We start from the raw sequence: 17889 nt of genomic DNA, 5'->3' as shown, positions 1-17889 counted from the left end.
AGCAATAGGACCTCAGCATTGTGACCTCAGCATTGTGACCTCAGGAATAGGACCTCAGCATTGTGACCTCAGCATTGTAACCTCAGCAATAGGACCTCAGCAATACGAACTCAGCAGTCGTACCTCAGCTATAGGACATCAGCATTGTGACCTCAGCAATAGGACATCAGCAATATGACCTCAGCATTGTGACCTCAGCAATATTGCCTCAGCAATAAGACCTCAGCATTGTGACCTCAGCAATAGGACCTCAGCAATAGGACCTCAGCAATAGGACGTCAGCATTGTGACCTCAGTAAAAGGATTTCAGCAATAAGACGTCAGTAATAGGACCTCAGCATTGTGACATCAGCAATAAGACCTCAGCATTGTGACCTCAGCAATAGGACCTCAGCAATAGGACCTCAGCATTGTGACCTCAGCATTGTGACCTCAGGAATAGGACCTCAGCATTGTGACCTCATCATTGTGACCTCAGCAATAGGACCTCAGCAATACGAACTCAGCAGTCGTACCTCAGCTATAGGACATCAGCATTGTGACCTCAGCAATAGGACATCAGCAATATGACCTCAGCATTGTGACCTCAGCATTAGTGCCTCAGAAATAAGACCTCAGCATTGTGACCTCAGCAATAGGACCTCAGCAATAGGACCTCAGAAATAGGACCTCAGCAATAGGACCTCAGTAATAGGGCCTCAGCAATAGGGCCTCAGAAATAGGGCCTCAGCAATAGGGCCTCATATTTGTGACCTCAGCAATAGGACCTCAGCAATAGGACCTCCGCATTGTGACCTCAGCATTGTGACCTCAGCAATAGGACTTCAGCAATAGGACCTCAGCAACAGGACCTCAGCATTGTGAACTCAGTATTAGGACCTCAGCAATAGGACCTCATCAACAGGACCTCAGCATTGTGACCTCAGCATTGTGACCTCAGCAATAGGACCTCAGCATTGTGACCTCAGCAATAGGACCTCAGCAATAAGACCTCAGCAGTAGGACCTCAGCATTGTGGCCTCAGCAATAGGACCTCAGCAATAGGACCTCAGCAATAGGACCTCAGAATTGTGACCTCTGCATTGTGACCTCAGCAATAGGACCTCAGCAATAGGACCTCAGCATTGTGATCTCAGCAATAGGACCTCACCAATAGGACCTCAGCAAGAGGATCTCAGCAATAGGACCTCAGCAATAGGACCTCAGCAAGAGGACCTCAGCATTGTGACCTCAGCAATAGGACCTCAGCATTGTGACATCAGCATTGTGACCTCAGCAATAGGACCTCAGCAATAGGACCTCAGCATTTTGACCTCAGCAATAGGACCTCAGCAATAGGACCTCAGCATTGTGACCTCAGTAATAGGACCTCAGCAATAGGACCTCAGCAATAGGACCTCAGCATTTTGACCTCAGCAATAGGACCTCAGCATTGTGACCTCAGCATTGTCACCTCAGCAATAGGACCTCAGCAATAGGACCTCAGCAGTAGGACCGCAGCAATAGGACCTCAGCAATCGGACCTCAGCAATAGGATTTCAGCAATAGGACCTCAGGAATAAGACCTCAGCCTTGTGACCTCAGCAATAGGACCTCAGCAATAGGACCTCAGCATCGTGATCTCAGAATTGTGACCTCTGCAGTAGGACCTCAGCAATAGGACCTCAGCAACAGGACCTCAGCATTGTGACCTCAGCAACAGGACCTCAGCAATAGGACATCAGCAATAGGACCTCAGCAATAGGACCTCAGCATTGTGACCTCAGCAATAGGACCTCAGCATTGTGACCTAGCATTGTGACCTCAGCAATAGGACCTCAGCAATACGACCTCAGCAATAGGACCTCAGCAATAGGACCTCAGAATTGTGACCTCAGCAATAGGACCTCAGCAATAGGACCTCATCATTGTGACCTCAGCAATAGGACCTCATCATTGTGACCTCAGCAATAGGACCTCAGCAATAGGACCTCAGAACTGTGACCTCTGCATTGTGACCTCAGCAATAGGACCTCAGCCTTGCGACCTCAGCAATAGGACCTCAGCATCGTGATCTCAGCATTGTGACCTCAGCAATAGGACCTCAGCAATAGGACCTCAGCATTTAGACCTCAGCAATAGGACCTCAGCAATAGGACCTCAGCATTGTGACCTCAGCAATAGGACCTCAGAAATAGCACCTCAGCATTGTGACCTCCGCAATAGGACCTCAGAAATAGGACCTCAGCATTGTGACCTCCGCAATAGGACCTCCGCAATAAGACCTCCGCAATAGGACATCAGCAATAGGACCTCAGCATTTAGACCTCAGCAATAGCACCTAAGCAATAGGACCTCAGAATTGTGACCTCAGCAATAGGACCTCAGCAATAGGACCTCAGCATTGTGACCTCAGCAATAGGACCTCAGAAATAGGACCTCAGCATTGTGACCTCCGCAATAGGACCTCCGCAATAGGACCTCAGCAATAGGACCTCAGAAATAGGACCTCAGCAATAGGACCTCAGCAATAGGACCTCTGCATTGTGACCTCGGCATTGTGACCTCGGCAATAGGACCTCAGCATTGTGACATCAGCAATAGGACCTGAGCAATAGGACCTCAGAAATAGGACCTCAGCATTTTGACCTCAGCAATAGGACCTCAGCAATAGGACCTCAGCATTGTGACCTCAGAAATAGGACATCAGCAATAGGACCTCAGCATTGTGACATCAGCATTTTGACCTCAGCAATAGGACCTCAGCAATAGGACCTCAGAAATAAGACCTCAGCAATAGGACCTCAGCAATAGGACCTCAGCAATAAGACCTCAGCAATAGAATCTCAGCAATAGGACTTCAGCATTGTGACCTCAGCAATAGGACCTCAGCATTATGACCTAAGCAATAGGACCTCAGCATTGTGACCTCAGCAATAGGACCTCAGCAATACGAACTCAGCAATAGTACCTCAGCAATAGGACATCAGCATTGTGACCTCAGCAATAGGACATCAGCAATAGGACCTCAGCATTGTGACCTCAGCAATAGTGCCTCAGCAATAAGACCTCAGCATTGTAACCTCAGCAATTGGACCTCAGCAATAGAACCTCAGCATTGTGACCTCAGCAATAGGACCTCAGCAATAGGACCTTAGCAACAGGGCCTCAGCAATAGGGCCTCAGCAATAGCTCCTCAGCCATAGGGCCTCATCTTTGTGACCTCAGCAATAGGACCTCAGCAATAGGACCTCAGCAATAGGACCTCCGCATTGTGACCTCAGCATTGTGACCTCAGCAATAGGACTTCAGAAATAGGACCTCAGCAATTGGACCACAGCATTGTGAACTCAGTATTAGGACCTCAGCAATAGGACCTCAGCAATAGGACCTCAGCATTGTGACCTCAGCATTGTGACCTCAGCAATAGGACCTCAGCATTGTGACCTCAGCAGTAGGACGTCAGCAATAAGACCTCAGCAGTAGGACCTCAGCAATAGGACCTCAGCAATAGGACCTCAGCAATGTGACCTCAGCATTGTGACCTCAGCATTGTGACCTCAGCAATAGGACCTCAGCATTGTGACCTCAGCAATAGGACCTCAGCAATATGATCTCAGCAATAGGACCTCAGAATTGTGACCTCAGCATTGTGACCTCAGCCATAGGACCTCAGCAATAGGACCTCAGCAATAGGACCTCAGCAATAGGACGTCAGCATTGTGACCTCAGTAAAAGGATTTCAGCAATAAGACGTCAGCAATAGGACCTCAGCATTGTGACATCAGCAATAAGACCTCAGCATTGTGACCTCAGCAATACGACCTCCGCAATAGGACCTCAGCAATAGGACCTCAGCATTGTGACCTCAGCATTGTGACCTCAGGAATAGGACCTCAGCATTGTGACCTCAGCATTGTGACCTCAGCAATAGGACCTCAGCAATACGTACTCAGCAGTCGTACCTCAGCTATAGGACATCAGCATTGTGACCTCAGCAATAGGACATCAGCAATAGGACCTCAGCATTGTGACCTCAGCAATAGTGCCTCAGCAATAAGACCTCAGCATTGTGACCTCAGCAATAGGACCTCAGCTATAGAACCTCAGCATTGTGACCTCAGCAATAGGGCCTCAGCAATAGGGCCTCAGCAATAGGGCCTCAGCAATAGGGCCTCATCTTTGCGACCTCAGCAATAGGACCTCAGCAATAGGACCTCTGCATTGTGACCTCAGCATTGTGACCTCAGCAATAGGACTTCAGCAATAGGACCTCAGCATTGTGAACTCAGTATTAGGACCTCAGCAATAGGACCTCATCAATAGGACCTCAGCATTGTGACCTCAGCATTGTGACCTCAGCAATAGGACCTCAGCATTGTGACCTCAGCAATAGGACCTCAGCAATAAGACCTCAGCAGTAGGACCTCAGCATTGTGGCCTCAGCAATAGGACCTCAGCAATAGGACCTCAGCAATAGGACCTCAGAATTGTGACCTCTGCATTGTGACCTCAGCAATAGGACCTCAGCAATAGGACCTCAGCATTGTGATCTCAGCAATAGGACCTCACCAATAGGACCTCAGCAAGAGGATCTCAGCAATAGGATCTCAGCAATAGGACCTCAGCAATAGGATCTCAGCATTGTGACCTCAGCATTGTGACCTCAGCAATAGGACCTCTGCATTGTGACCTCAGCATTGTGACCTCAGCAATAGGACCTCAGCATTTTGACCTCAGCAATAGGACCTCAGCAATAGGACCTCAGCATTGTGACCTCAGTAATAGGACCTCAGCAATAGGACCTCAGCAATAGGACCTCAGCATTTTGACCTCAGCAATAGGACCTCAGCATTGTGACCTCAGCATTGTCACCTCAGCAATAGGACCTCAGCAATAGGACCTCAGCAGTAGGACCGCAGCAATAGGACCTCAGCAATCGGACCTCAGCAATAGGATTTCAGCAATAGGACCTCAGGAATAAGACCTCAGCCTTGTGACCTCAGCAATAGGACCTCAGCAATAGGACCTCAGCATCGTGATCTCAGAATTGTGACCTCTGCAGTAGGACCTCAGCAATAGGACCTCAGCAACAGGACCTCAGCATTGTGACCTCAGCAACAGGACCTCAGCAATAGGACATCAGCAATAGGACCTCAGCAATAGGACCTCAGCATTGTGACCTCAGCAATAGGACCTCAGCATTGTGACCTAGCATTGTGACCTCAGCAATAGGACCTCAGCAATACGACCTCAGCAATAGGACCTCAGCAATAGGACCTCAGAATTGTGACCTCAGCAATAGGACCTCAGCAATAGGACCTCAGAACTGTGACCTCTGCATTGTGACCTCAGCAATAGGACCTCAGCAATAGGACCTCAGCATCGTGATCTCAGCATTGTGACCTCAGCAATAGGACCTCAGCAATAGGACCTCAGCATTTAGACCTCAGCAATAGGACCTCAGCAATAGGACCTCAGCATTGTGACCTCAGCAATAGGACCTCAGAAATAGCACCTCAGCATTGTGACCTCCGCAATAGGACCTCAGAAATAGGACCTCAGCATTGTGACCTCCGCAATAGGACCTCCGCAATAAGACCTCCGCAATAGGACATCAGCAATAGGACCTCAGCATTTAGACCTCAGCAATAGCACCTAAGCAATAGGACCTCAGAATTGTGACCTCAGCAATAGGACCTCAGCAATAGGACCTCAGCATTGTGACCTCAGCAATAGGATCTCAGAAATAGGACCTCAGCATTGTGACCTCCGCAATAGGACCTCCGCAATAGGACCTCAGCAATAGGACCTCAGCAATAGGACCTCAGCAATAGGACCTCAGCAATAGGACCTCTGCATTGTGACCTCGGCATTGTGACCTCGGCAATTGGACCTCAGCATTGTGACATCAGCAATAGGACCTGAGCAATAGGACCTCAGAAATAGGACCTCAGCATTTTGACCTCAGCAATAGGACCTCAGCAATAGGACCTCAGCATTGTGACCTCAGAAATAGGACATCAGCAATAGGACCTCAGCATTGTGACATCAGCATTTTGACCTCAGCAATAGGACCTCAGCAATAGGACCTCAGAAATAAGACCTCAGCAATAGGACCTCAGCAATAGGACCTCAGCAATAAGACCTCAGCAATAGAATCTCAGCAATAGGACTTCAGCATTGTGACCTCAGCAATAGGACCTCAGCATTGTGACCTAAGCAATAGGACCTCAGCATTGTGACCTCAGCAATAGGACCTCAGCAATACGAACTCAGCAATAGTACCTCAGCAATAGGACATCAGCATTGTGACCTCAGCATAGGACATCAGCAATAGGACCTCAGCATTGTGACCTCAGCAATAGTGCCTCAGCAATAAGACCTCAGCATTGTAACCTCAGCAATTGGACCTCAGCAATAGAACCTCAGCATTGTGACCTCAGCAATAGGACCTCAGCAATAGGACCTCAGCAACAGGGCCTCAGCAATAGGGCCTCAGCAATAGCTCCTCAGCCATAGGGCCTCATCTTTGTGACCTCAGCAATAGGACCTCAGCAATAGGACCTCAGCAATAGGACCTCCGCATTGTGACCTCAGCATTGTGACCTCAGCAATAGGACTTCAGAAATAGGACCTCAGCAATTGGACCACAGCATTGTGAACTCAGTATTAGGACCTCAGCAATAGGACCTCAGCAATAGGACCTCAGCATTGTGACCTCAGCATTGTGACCTCAGCAATAGGACCTCAGCATTGTGACCTCAGCAGTAGGACGTCAGCAATAAGACCTCAGCAATAGGACCTCAGCAATATGATCTCAGCAATAGGACCTCAGAATTGTGACCTCAGCATTGTGACCTCAGCCATAGGACCTCAGCAATAGGACCTCAGCAATAGGACCTCAGCAATAGGACGTCAGCATTGTGACCTCAGTAAAAGGATTTCAGCAATAAGACGTCAGCAATAGGACCTCAGCATTGTGACATCAGCAATAAGACCTCAGCATTGTGACCTCAGCAATACGACCTCCGCAATAGGACCTCAGCAATAGGACCTCAGCATTGTGACCTCAGCATTGTGACCTCAGTAATAGGACCTCAGCATTGTGACCTCAGCATTGTGACCTCAGCAATAGGACCTCAGCAATACGTACTCAGCAGTCGTACCTCAGCTATAGGACATCAGCATTGTGACCTCAGCAATAGGACATCAGCAATAGGACCTCAGCATTGTGACCTCAGCAATAGTGCCTCAGCAATAAGACCTCAGCATTGTGACCTCAGCAATAGGACCTCAGCTATAGAACCTCAGCATTGTGACCTCAGCAATAGGACCTCAGCAATAGGGCCTCAGCAATAGGGCCTCAGCAATAGGGCCTCAGCAATAGGGCCTCATCTTTGCGACCTCAGCAATAGGACCTCAGCAATAGGACCTCTGCATTGTGACCTCAGCATTGTGACCTCAGCAATAGGACTTCAGCAATAGGACCTCAGCATTGTGAACTCAGTATTAGGACCTCAGCAATAGGACCTCATCAATAGGACCTCAGCATTGTGACCTCAGCATTGTGGCCTCAGCAATAGGACCTCAGCGTTGTGACCTCAGCAATAGGACCTCAGCAATAAGACCTCAGCAGTAGGACCTTAGCATTGTGGCCTCAGCAATAGGACCTCAGCAATAGGACCTCAGAATTGTGACCTCTGCATTGTGACCTCTGCATTGTGACCTCAGCAATAGGACCTCAGCAATAGGACCTCAGCAATAGGACCTCAGCAAGAGGATCTCAGCAAGAGGACCTCAGCAATAGGACCTCAGCATTGTGACCTCAGCAATAGGACCTCAGCAATAGGACCTCTGCATTGTGACCTCAGCAATAAGACCTCAGCATTGTGACCTCAGCAATAGGACATCAGCATTTTGACCTCAGCAATAGGACCTCAGCAATAGGACCTCAGCATTGTGACCTCAGTAATAGGACCTCAGCAATAGGACCTCAGCAATAGGACCGCAGCAATAGGACCTCAGCAATTGTACCTAAGCAATAGGACCTCAGCATTGTGACCTCAGCATTGTGACCTCAGCAATAGGATTTCAGCAATAGGACCTCAGCAATAAGACCTCAGCCTTCTGACCTCAGCAATAGGACCTCAGCTATAGGACCTCAGCATCGTGACCTCAGAATTGTGACCTCTGCAATAGGACCTCAGCATTGTGACCTCAGCAACAGGACCTCAGCAATAGGACATCAGCAATAGGACCTCAGCAATAGGACCTCAGCATTGTGACCTCAGCAATAGGACCTCAGCAATAGGACCTTAGCAAAAGGACCTCAGAATTGTGACCTCAGCAATAGGACCTCAGCAATAGGACCTCAGCAATAGGACCTCAGCAATAGGACCTCAGAACTGTGACCTCAGCAATAGGACCTCAGCCTTGCGACCTCAGCAATAGGACCTCAGCAATAGGACCTCAGCATCGTGATCTCAGCATTGTGACCTCAGCAATAGGACCTCAGCAATAGGACCTCAGCATTGTGACCTCAGCCTTGTGACCTCAACAAAAGGACCTCAGAATTTGCACCTCAGCATTGTGACCTCAGCAATAGGACCTCAGCATTGTGACCTCAGCAATAAGACCTCAGCATTGTGACCTCAGCAATAGGACCTCAGCAATAGGACCTCAGCAATAGGACCTCAGGAATACGACCTCAGCATTGTGACCTCAGCATTGTGACCTCAGTACTAGGACCTCAGCAATAGGACCTCAGCAATAGAACCTCAGCATTGTGACCTCAGCAATAGGACCTCAGCATTGTGACCTCTGCATTGTGACCTCAGAAATAGGACCTCAGCAATAGGACCTCAGCAATAAGACCTCAGCCTTGTGACCGCAGCAATAGGACCTCAGCAATAGGACCTCAGGAATAGGACCTCAGCATTGTGACCTCAGCAATAGGACCTCAGCAATAGGACCTCAGCATTTTGACCTCAGCATTGTGACCTCAGCAATAGGACGTCAGCATTTCGACCTCAGCAATAGGACCTCAGCAATAGGACCTCAGCAATAGGACCTCAGCTATAGGACCTCAGCTATAGGACCTCAGCTATGGGACCTCAGCATTGTGACCTCAGCAATAGGATCTCAGCAATAAGACCGCAGCAATAAGACCTCAGCATTGTGACCTCAGCAATAGGACCTCAGTAATAGAACCTCAGCATTGTGACATCAGCAATAAGACCTCAGCATTGTGACCTCAGTAATAGGACTTCAGCATTGTGACCTCAGCAATAGGACCTCAGCAAAAGGAACTCAGCTATAGGACCTCAGCATTGTGACTTCAGCATTGTTACCTCAGGATTAGGTCCTCAGCATTGTGACCTCAGCATTGTGACCTCAGCAATAGGACCTCAGCAATAGGACCTCAGCAATAGGACCGCAGCAATCGTACCTCAGCAATAGGACCTCAGCATTGTGACCTCACCAAGAGGACCTCAGCATTGTGACCTCAGCAATAGGACCTCAGCAATAGAACCTCAGCATTGTGATATCAGCATTGTGACCTCAGCAATAGGACCTCAGCAATAGGACCTCAGCATTGTGACCTCAGCATTGTGACCTCAGCATTGTGACCTCAGCAATAGGACCTCAGCAATAGGACCTCAGCAATAGGACCTCAGCAATAGGACCTCAGCAATAGGACCGCAGCAATCGTACCTCAGCAATAGGACCTCAGCAGTAGGACCTCAGCATTGTGACCTCAGCAATAGGACGTCAGCAATAGAACCTCAGCATTGTGATATCAGCATTGTGACCTCAGCAATAGGACCTCAGCAATAGGACCTCAGCAATAGGACCTCAGCATTGTGATCTCAGTAATAGGACCTCAGAAATAGCACCTCAGCATTGTGACCTCAGCAATAGGACCTCAGCATTGTGACCTCAGCAATAAGACATCAGCATTGTGACCTCAGCAATAGGACCTCAGCAATAGGACCTAAGCATTGTGACCTCAGTAATAGGACCTCAGCAATAGGACCTCAGCAATAGGACGTCAGCATTGTGACCTCAGTACTAGGACCTCAGCAATAGGACCTCAGCAATAGGACCTCAGATTTGTGACCTCAGCAATAGGACCTCAGCATTTTGACCTCAGCAATAGGACCTCAGAATTGTGACCTCAGCAATAGGACCTCAGCAATAGGACCTCAGCATTGTGACCTCAGCAATAGGACCTCAGCATTGTGATCTCAGCAATAAGACCTCAGCATTGTGACCTCAGCAACAGGACCTTAGCAATAGGACCTCAGCAATAGGACCTCAGCATTGTGACCTCAGCATTGTGACCTCAGTACTAGGACCTCAGCAATAGGACCTCAGCAATAGAACCTCAGCATTTTGACCTCAGCAATAGGACCTCAGCATTGTGACCTCAGCATTGTGACCGCAGCAATAGGACCTCAGCAATAGGACCTCAGCAAGAGGACCTCAGCATTGTGACCTCAGCAGTAGGACCTCAGAATTGTGACCTCAGCAATAAGACCTCAGCAATAGGACCTCAGCAATAGGACCTCAGCATTGTGACCTCAGCAATAGGACCTCAGCAATAGGACCTCAGCATTGTGACCTCAGCAATAGGACATCAGTATTTCCACCTCAGCAATAGGACCTCAGCCATAGGACCTCAGCAATAGGACCTCAGCATTGTGTCCTCAGCTATAGGACCTCAGCTATAGGACCTCAGCATTGTGACCTCAGCAATAAGACCTCAGCATTGTGACCTCAGCAACAGGACCTCAGCAATAGGACCTCAGCAATAGGACCTCAGCATTGTGACCTCAGTACTAGGACCTCAGCAATAGGACCTCAGCAATAGAACCTCAGCATTTTGACCTCAGCAATAGGACCTCAGCATTGTGACCTCAGCATTGTGACCTCAGAAATAGGACCTCTGCAATAGGACCTCAGCAATAGGACCTCAGCATTTTGACCTCAGCAATAGGACCTCAGCATTGTGACCTCAGCATTGTGACCGCAGCAATAGGACCTCAGCAATAGGACCTCAGCAAGAGGACCTCAGCATTGTGACCTCAGCATTGTGACCTCAGTACTAGGACCTCAGCAATAGGACCTCAGCAATAGAACCTCAGCATTTTGACCTCAGCAATAGGACCTCAGCATTGTGACCTCAGCATTGTGACCGCAGCAATAGGACCTCAGCAATAGGACCTCAGCAAGAGGACCTCAGCATTGTGACCTCAGCAGTAGGACCTCAGAATTGTGACCTCAGCAATAAGACCTCAGCAATAGGACCTCAGCAATAGGACCTCAGCATTGTGACCTCAGCAATAGGACCTCAGCAATAGGACCTCAGCATTGTGACCTCAGCAATAGGACATCAGTATTTCCACCTCAGCAATAGGACCTCAGCCATAGGACCTCAGCAATAGGACCTCAGCAATAGGACCTCAGCTATAGGACCTCAGCTATAGGACCTCAGCATTGTGACCTCAGCAATAAGACCTCAGAAATAGGACCTCAGCAATAGGACCTCAGCATTTTGTCCTCAGTAAAAGGACCTCAGCAATAGGACCTCAGCAATAGAACCTCAGCATTGTGACCTCAGCAATAGGACCACAGCAATAGGACTTCAGCAAGAGGACCTCAGAATTTTGACCTCAGCATTGTGACCTCAGAAATAGGACCTCAGCAATACGACCTCAGCATTGTGACCTCAGCAATAGGACGTCAGCATTGTGACATCAGCAATAAGACCTCAGCATTGTGACCTCAGCAATAGGACCTCAGCATTGTGACCTCAGCAATAGGACCTCAGCAATAGGATCTCAGCAATAGGACCTCAGCATTGTGACCTCAGGAATAGGACCTCAGCATTGTGACCTCAGCAATACGACCTCAGCAATAGGACCTCAGCAATCGTACCTCAGCATTGTGACCTCAGCAATAGGACATCTGCAATAGGACCTCAGCATTGTGACCTCAGCATTGTGACCTCAGCAATAGGATCTCAGCAATAAGACCGCAGCAATAAGACCTCAGCATTGTGACCTCAGCAATAGGACCTCAGTAATAGGACTTCAGCATTGTGACCTCAGCAATAGGACCTCAGCAAAAGGAACTCAGCTATAGGACCTCAGCATTGTGACCTCAGCAATAGGACCTCAGCAATAAGACCTCAGCTATAGGACCTCAGCAATAAGACCTCAGCAATAGGACCTCAGCAATAAGACCTCAGCAATAGGATCTCAGCAATAGGACTTCAGCATTGTGACCTCAGCAATAGGACCTCAACATTGTGACCTCAGCATTGTGACCTCAGCATTGTGACCTCAGCATTGTGACCTCAGCAATAGGACCTCAGCAATAGGACCACAGCATTGTGACCTCAGCATTGTGACCTCAGCATTGTAACCTCAGCAATAGGACCTCAGCATTGTGACCTCAGCAATAGGACCTCAGCAATAGGATCTCAGCAATAGGACCTCAGAATTGTGACCTCAGCATTGTGACATCAGCAATAGGACCTCAGCAATAGGACCTCAGCAATAGGACGTCAGCATTGTGACCTCATTAAAAGGACCTCAGCAATAAGACGTCAGCAATATGACCTCAGCATTGTGACATCAGCAGTAAGACCTCAGCATTGTGACCTCAGCAATAGGACCTCAGCATTGTGACCTCAGCAGTAGGACCTCAGCAATAGGACCTCAGCATTGTGACCTCAGCATTGTGACCTCAGCATTGTGACCTCAGGAATAGGACCTCAGCATGGTGACCTCAGCATTGTGACCTCAGCAATAGGACCTCAGCAATACGAACTCAGCAATCGTACCTCAGCAACAGGACATCAGCATTGTGACCTCAGCAATAGGACATCAGAAACAGGACCTCAGCATTGTGACCTCAGCAATAGTGCCTCAGCAATAAGACCTCAGCATTGTGACCTCAGCAATAGGACCTCAGCAATAGGGCCTCACCAATAGGGCCTCAGCAATAGGGCCTCAGCAATAGGGCCTTAGCAATAGGGCCTCATCTTTGTGACCTCAGCAATAGGACCTCAGCAATAGGACCTCCGCATTGTGACCTCAGCATTGTGACCTCAGCAATAGGACTTCAGAAATAGGACCTCAGCAATAGGACCACAGCATTGTGAACTCAGTATTAGGACCTCAGCAATAGGACCTCAGCAATAGGACCTCAGCATTGTGACCTCAGCATTGTGACCTCAGCACTAGGACCTCAGCATTGTGACCTCAGCAATAAGACCTCAGTAGTAGGACCTCAGCATTGTGAACTCAGTATTAGGACCTCAGCAATAGGACCTCAGCAATAGGACCTCAGCATTGTGACCTCAGCATTGTGACCTCATCATTGTGACCTCAGCATTGTGACCTCAGCACTAGGACCTCAGCATTGTGACCTCAGCAATAGGTCCTCAGCAATAAGACCTCAGCAGTAGGACCTCAGCAATAGGACCTCAGCAACAGGACCTCAGCATTGTGACCTCAGCATTGTGACCTCAGCATTGTGACCTCAGCAATAGCACCTCAGCATTGTGACCTCAGCAATAGGACCTCAGCAATATGATCTCAGCAATAGGACCTCAGAATTGTGACCTCAGCATTGTGACCTCAGCCATAGGACCTCAGCAATAGGACCTAAGCAATAGGACCTCAGCAATGTGACCTCAGCATTGTGACCTCAGGAATAGGACCTCAGCATTGTGACCTCAGCATTGTAACCTCAGCAATAGGACCTCAGCAATACGAACTCAGCAGTCGTACCTCAGCTATAGGACATCAGCATTGTGACCTCAGCAATAGGACATCAGCAATATGACCTCAGCATTGTGACCTCAGCAATATTGCCTCAGCAATAAGACCTCAGCATTGTGACCTCAGCAATAGGACCTCAGCAATAGGACCTCAGCAATAGGACGTCAGCATTGTGACCTCAGTAAAAGGATTTCAGCAATAAGACGTCAGTAATAGGACCTCAGCATTGTGACATCAGCAATAAGACCTCAGCATTGTGACCTCAGCAATAGGACCTCAGCAATAGGACCTCAGCAATAGGACCTCAGCATTGTGACCTCAGCATTGTGACCTCAGGAATAGGACCTCAGCATTGTGACCTCATCATTGTGACCTCAGCAATAGGACCTCAGCAATACGAACTCAGCAGTCGTACCTCAGCTATAGGACATCAGCATTGTGACCTCAGCAATAGGACATCAGAAATATGACCTCAGCATTGTGACCTCAGCATTAGTGCCTCAGAAATAAGACCTCAGCATTGTGACCTCAGCAATAGGACCTCAGCAATAGGACCTCAGCAATAGGACCTCAGCAATAGGACCTCAGCAATAGGGCCTCAGAAATAGGGCCTCAGCAATAGGGCCTCATCTTTGTGACCTCAGCAATAGGACCTCAGCAATAGGACCTCCGCATTGTGACCTCAGCATTGTGACCTCAGCAATAGGACTTCAGCAATAGGACCTCAGCAACAGGACCTCAGCATTGTGAGCTCAGTATTAGGACCTCAGCAATAGGACCTCATCAATAGGACCTCAGCATTGTGACCTCAGCATTGTGACCTCAGCAATAGGACCTCAGCATTGTGACCTCAGCAATAGGACCTCAGCAATAAGACCTCAGCAGTAGGACCTCAGCATTGTGGCCTCAGCAATAGGACCTCAGCAATAGGACCTCAGCAATAGGACCTCAGAATTGTGACCTCTGCATTGTGACCTCAGCAATAGGACCTCAGCAATAGGACCTCAGCATTGTAATCTCAGCAATAGGACCTCACCAATAGGACCTCAGCAAGACGATCTCAGCAATAGGACCTCAGCAATAGGACCTCAGCAATAGGATCTCAGCATTGTGACCTCAGCATTGTGACCTCAGCAATAGGACCTCTGCATTGTGACCTCAGCATTGTGACCTCAGCAATAGGACCTCAGCATTTTGACCTCAGCAATAGGACCTCAGCAATAGGACCTCAGCATTGTGACCTCAGTAATAGGACCTCAGCAATAGGACCTCAGCAATAGGACCTCAGCATTTTGACCTCAGCAATAGGACCTCAGCATTGTGACCTCAGCATTGTCACCTCAGCAATAGGACCTCAGCAATAGGACCTCAGCAGTAGGACCGCAGCAATAGGACCTCAGCAATCGGACCTCAGCAATAGGATTTCAGCAATAGGACCTCAGGAATAAGACCTCAGCCTTGTGACCTCAGCAATAGGACCTCAGCAATAGGACCTCAGCATCGTGGTCTCAGAATTGTGACCTCTGCAGTAGGACCTCAGCAATAGGACCTCAGCAACAGGACCTCAGCATTGTGACCTCAGCAACAGGACCTCAGCAATAGGACATCAGCAATAGGACCTCAGCAATAGGACCTCAGCATTGTGACCTCAGCAATAGGACCTCAGCATTGTGACCTAGCATTGTGACCTCAGCAATAGGACCTCAGCAATACGACCTCAGCAATAGGACCTCAGCAATAGGACCTCAGAATTGTGACCTCAGCAATAGGACCTCAGCAATAGGACCTCATCATTGTGACCTCAGCAATAGGACCTCATCATTGTGACCTCAGCAATAGGACCTCAGCAATAGGACCTCAGAACTGTGACCTCTGCATTGTGACCTCAGCAATAGGACCTCAGCCTTGCGACCTCAGCAATAGGACCTCAGCATCGTGATCTCAGCATTGTGACCTCAGCAATAGGACCTCAGCAATAGAACCTCAGCATTTAGACCTCAGCAATAGGACCTCAGCAATAGGACCTCAGCATTGTGACCTCAGCAATAGGACCTCAGAAATAGCACCTCAGCATTGTGACCTCCGCAATAGGACCTCAGAAATAGGACCTCAGCATTGTGACCTCCGCAATAGGACCTCCGCAATAAGACCTCCGCAATAGGACATCAGCAATAGGACCTCAGCATTTAGACCTCAGCAATAGCACCTAAGCAATAGGACCTCAGAATTGTGACCTCAGCAATAGGACCTCAGCAATAGGACCTCAGCATTGTGACCTCAGCAATAGGACCTCAGAAATAGGACCTCAGCATTGTGACCTCCGCAATAGGACCTCCGCAATAGGACCTCAGCAATAGGACCTCAGCAATAGGACCTCAGCAATAGGACCTCTGCATTGTGACCTCGGCATTGTGACCTCGGCAATAGGACCTCAGCATTGTGACATCAGCAATAGGACCTGAGCAATAGGACCTCAGAAATAGGACCTCAGCATTTTGACCTCAGCAATAGGACCTCAGCAATAGGACCTCAGCATTGTGACCTCAGAAATAGGACATCAGCAATAGGACCTCAGCATTGTGACATCAGCATTTTGACCTCAGCAATAGGACCTCAGCAATAGGACCTCAGAAATAAGACCTCAGCAATAGGACCTCAGCAATAGGACCTCAGCAATAAGACCTCAGCAATAGGATCTCAGCAATAGGACCTCAGCATTGTGACCTAAGCAATAGGACCTCAGCATTGTGACCTCAGCAATAGGACCTCAGCAATACGAACTCAGCAATAGTACCTCAGCAATAGGACATCAGCATTGTGACCTCAGCAATAGGACATCAGCAATAGGACCTCAGCATTTTGACCTCAGCAATAGTGCCTCAGCAATAAGACCTCAGCATTGTAACCTCAGCAATTGGACCTCAGCAATAGAACCTCAGCATTGTGACCTCAGCAATAGGACCTCAGCAATAGGACCTCAGCAACAGGGCCTCAGCAATAGGGCCTCAGCAATAGGTCCTCAGCCATAGGGCCTCATCTTTGTGACCTCAGCAATAGGACCTCAGCAATAGGACCTCAGCAATAGGACCTCCGCATTGTGACCTCAGCATTGTGACCTCAGCAATAGGACTTCAGAAATAGGACCTCAGCAATTGGACCACAGCATTGTGAACTCAGTATTAGGACCTCAGCAATAGGACCTCAGCAATAGGACCTCAGCATTGTGACCTCAGCATTGTGACCTCAGCAATAGGACCTCAGCATTGTGACCTCAGCAGTAGGACGTCAGCAATAAGACCTCAGCAGTAGGACCTCAGCAATAGGACCTCAGCAATAGGACCTCAGCAATGTGACCTCAGCATTGTGACCTCAGCATTGTGACCTCAGCAATAGGACCTCAGCATTGTGACCTCAGCAATAGGACCTCAGCAATATGATCTCAGCAATAGGACCTCAGAATTGTGACCTCAGCATTGTGACCTCAGCCATAGGACCTCAGCAATAGGACCTCAGCAATAGGACCTCAGCAATAGGACGTCAGCATTGTGACCTCAGTAAAAGGATTTCAGCAATAAGACGTCAGCAATAGGACCTCAGCATTGTGACATCAGCAATAAGACCTCAGCATTGTGACCTCAGCAATACGACCTCCGCAATAGGACCTCAGCAATAGGACCTCAGCATTGTGACCTCAGCATTGTGACCTCAGGAATAGGACCTCAGCATTGTGACCTCAGCATTGTGACCTCAGCAATAGGACCTCAGCAATACGTACTCAGCAGTCGTACCTCAGCTATAGGACATCAGCATTGTGACCTCAGCAATAGGACATCAGCAATAGGACCTCAGCATTGTGACCTCAGCAATAGTGCCTCAGCAATAAGACCTCAGCATTGTGACCTCAGCAATAGGACCTCAGCTATAGAACCTCAGCATTGTGACCTCAGCAATAGGACCTCAGCAATAGGGCCTCAGCAATAGGGCCTCAGCAATAGGGCCTCAGCAATAGGGCCTCATCTTTGCGACCTCAGCAATAGGACCTCAGCAATAGGACCTCCGCATTGTGACCTCAGCATTGTGACCTCAGCAATAGGACCTCAGCAATAGGACCTCA

Source organism: Anas platyrhynchos, chromosome 39, assembly GCF_047663525.1.
Source record: "Anas platyrhynchos isolate ZD024472 breed Pekin duck chromosome 39, IASCAAS_PekinDuck_T2T, whole genome shotgun sequence".
NCBI classification, from domain to species: domain Eukaryota; kingdom Metazoa; phylum Chordata; class Aves; order Anseriformes; family Anatidae; genus Anas; species Anas platyrhynchos.
Note: the sequence above shows the minus strand (reverse complement) of the source record.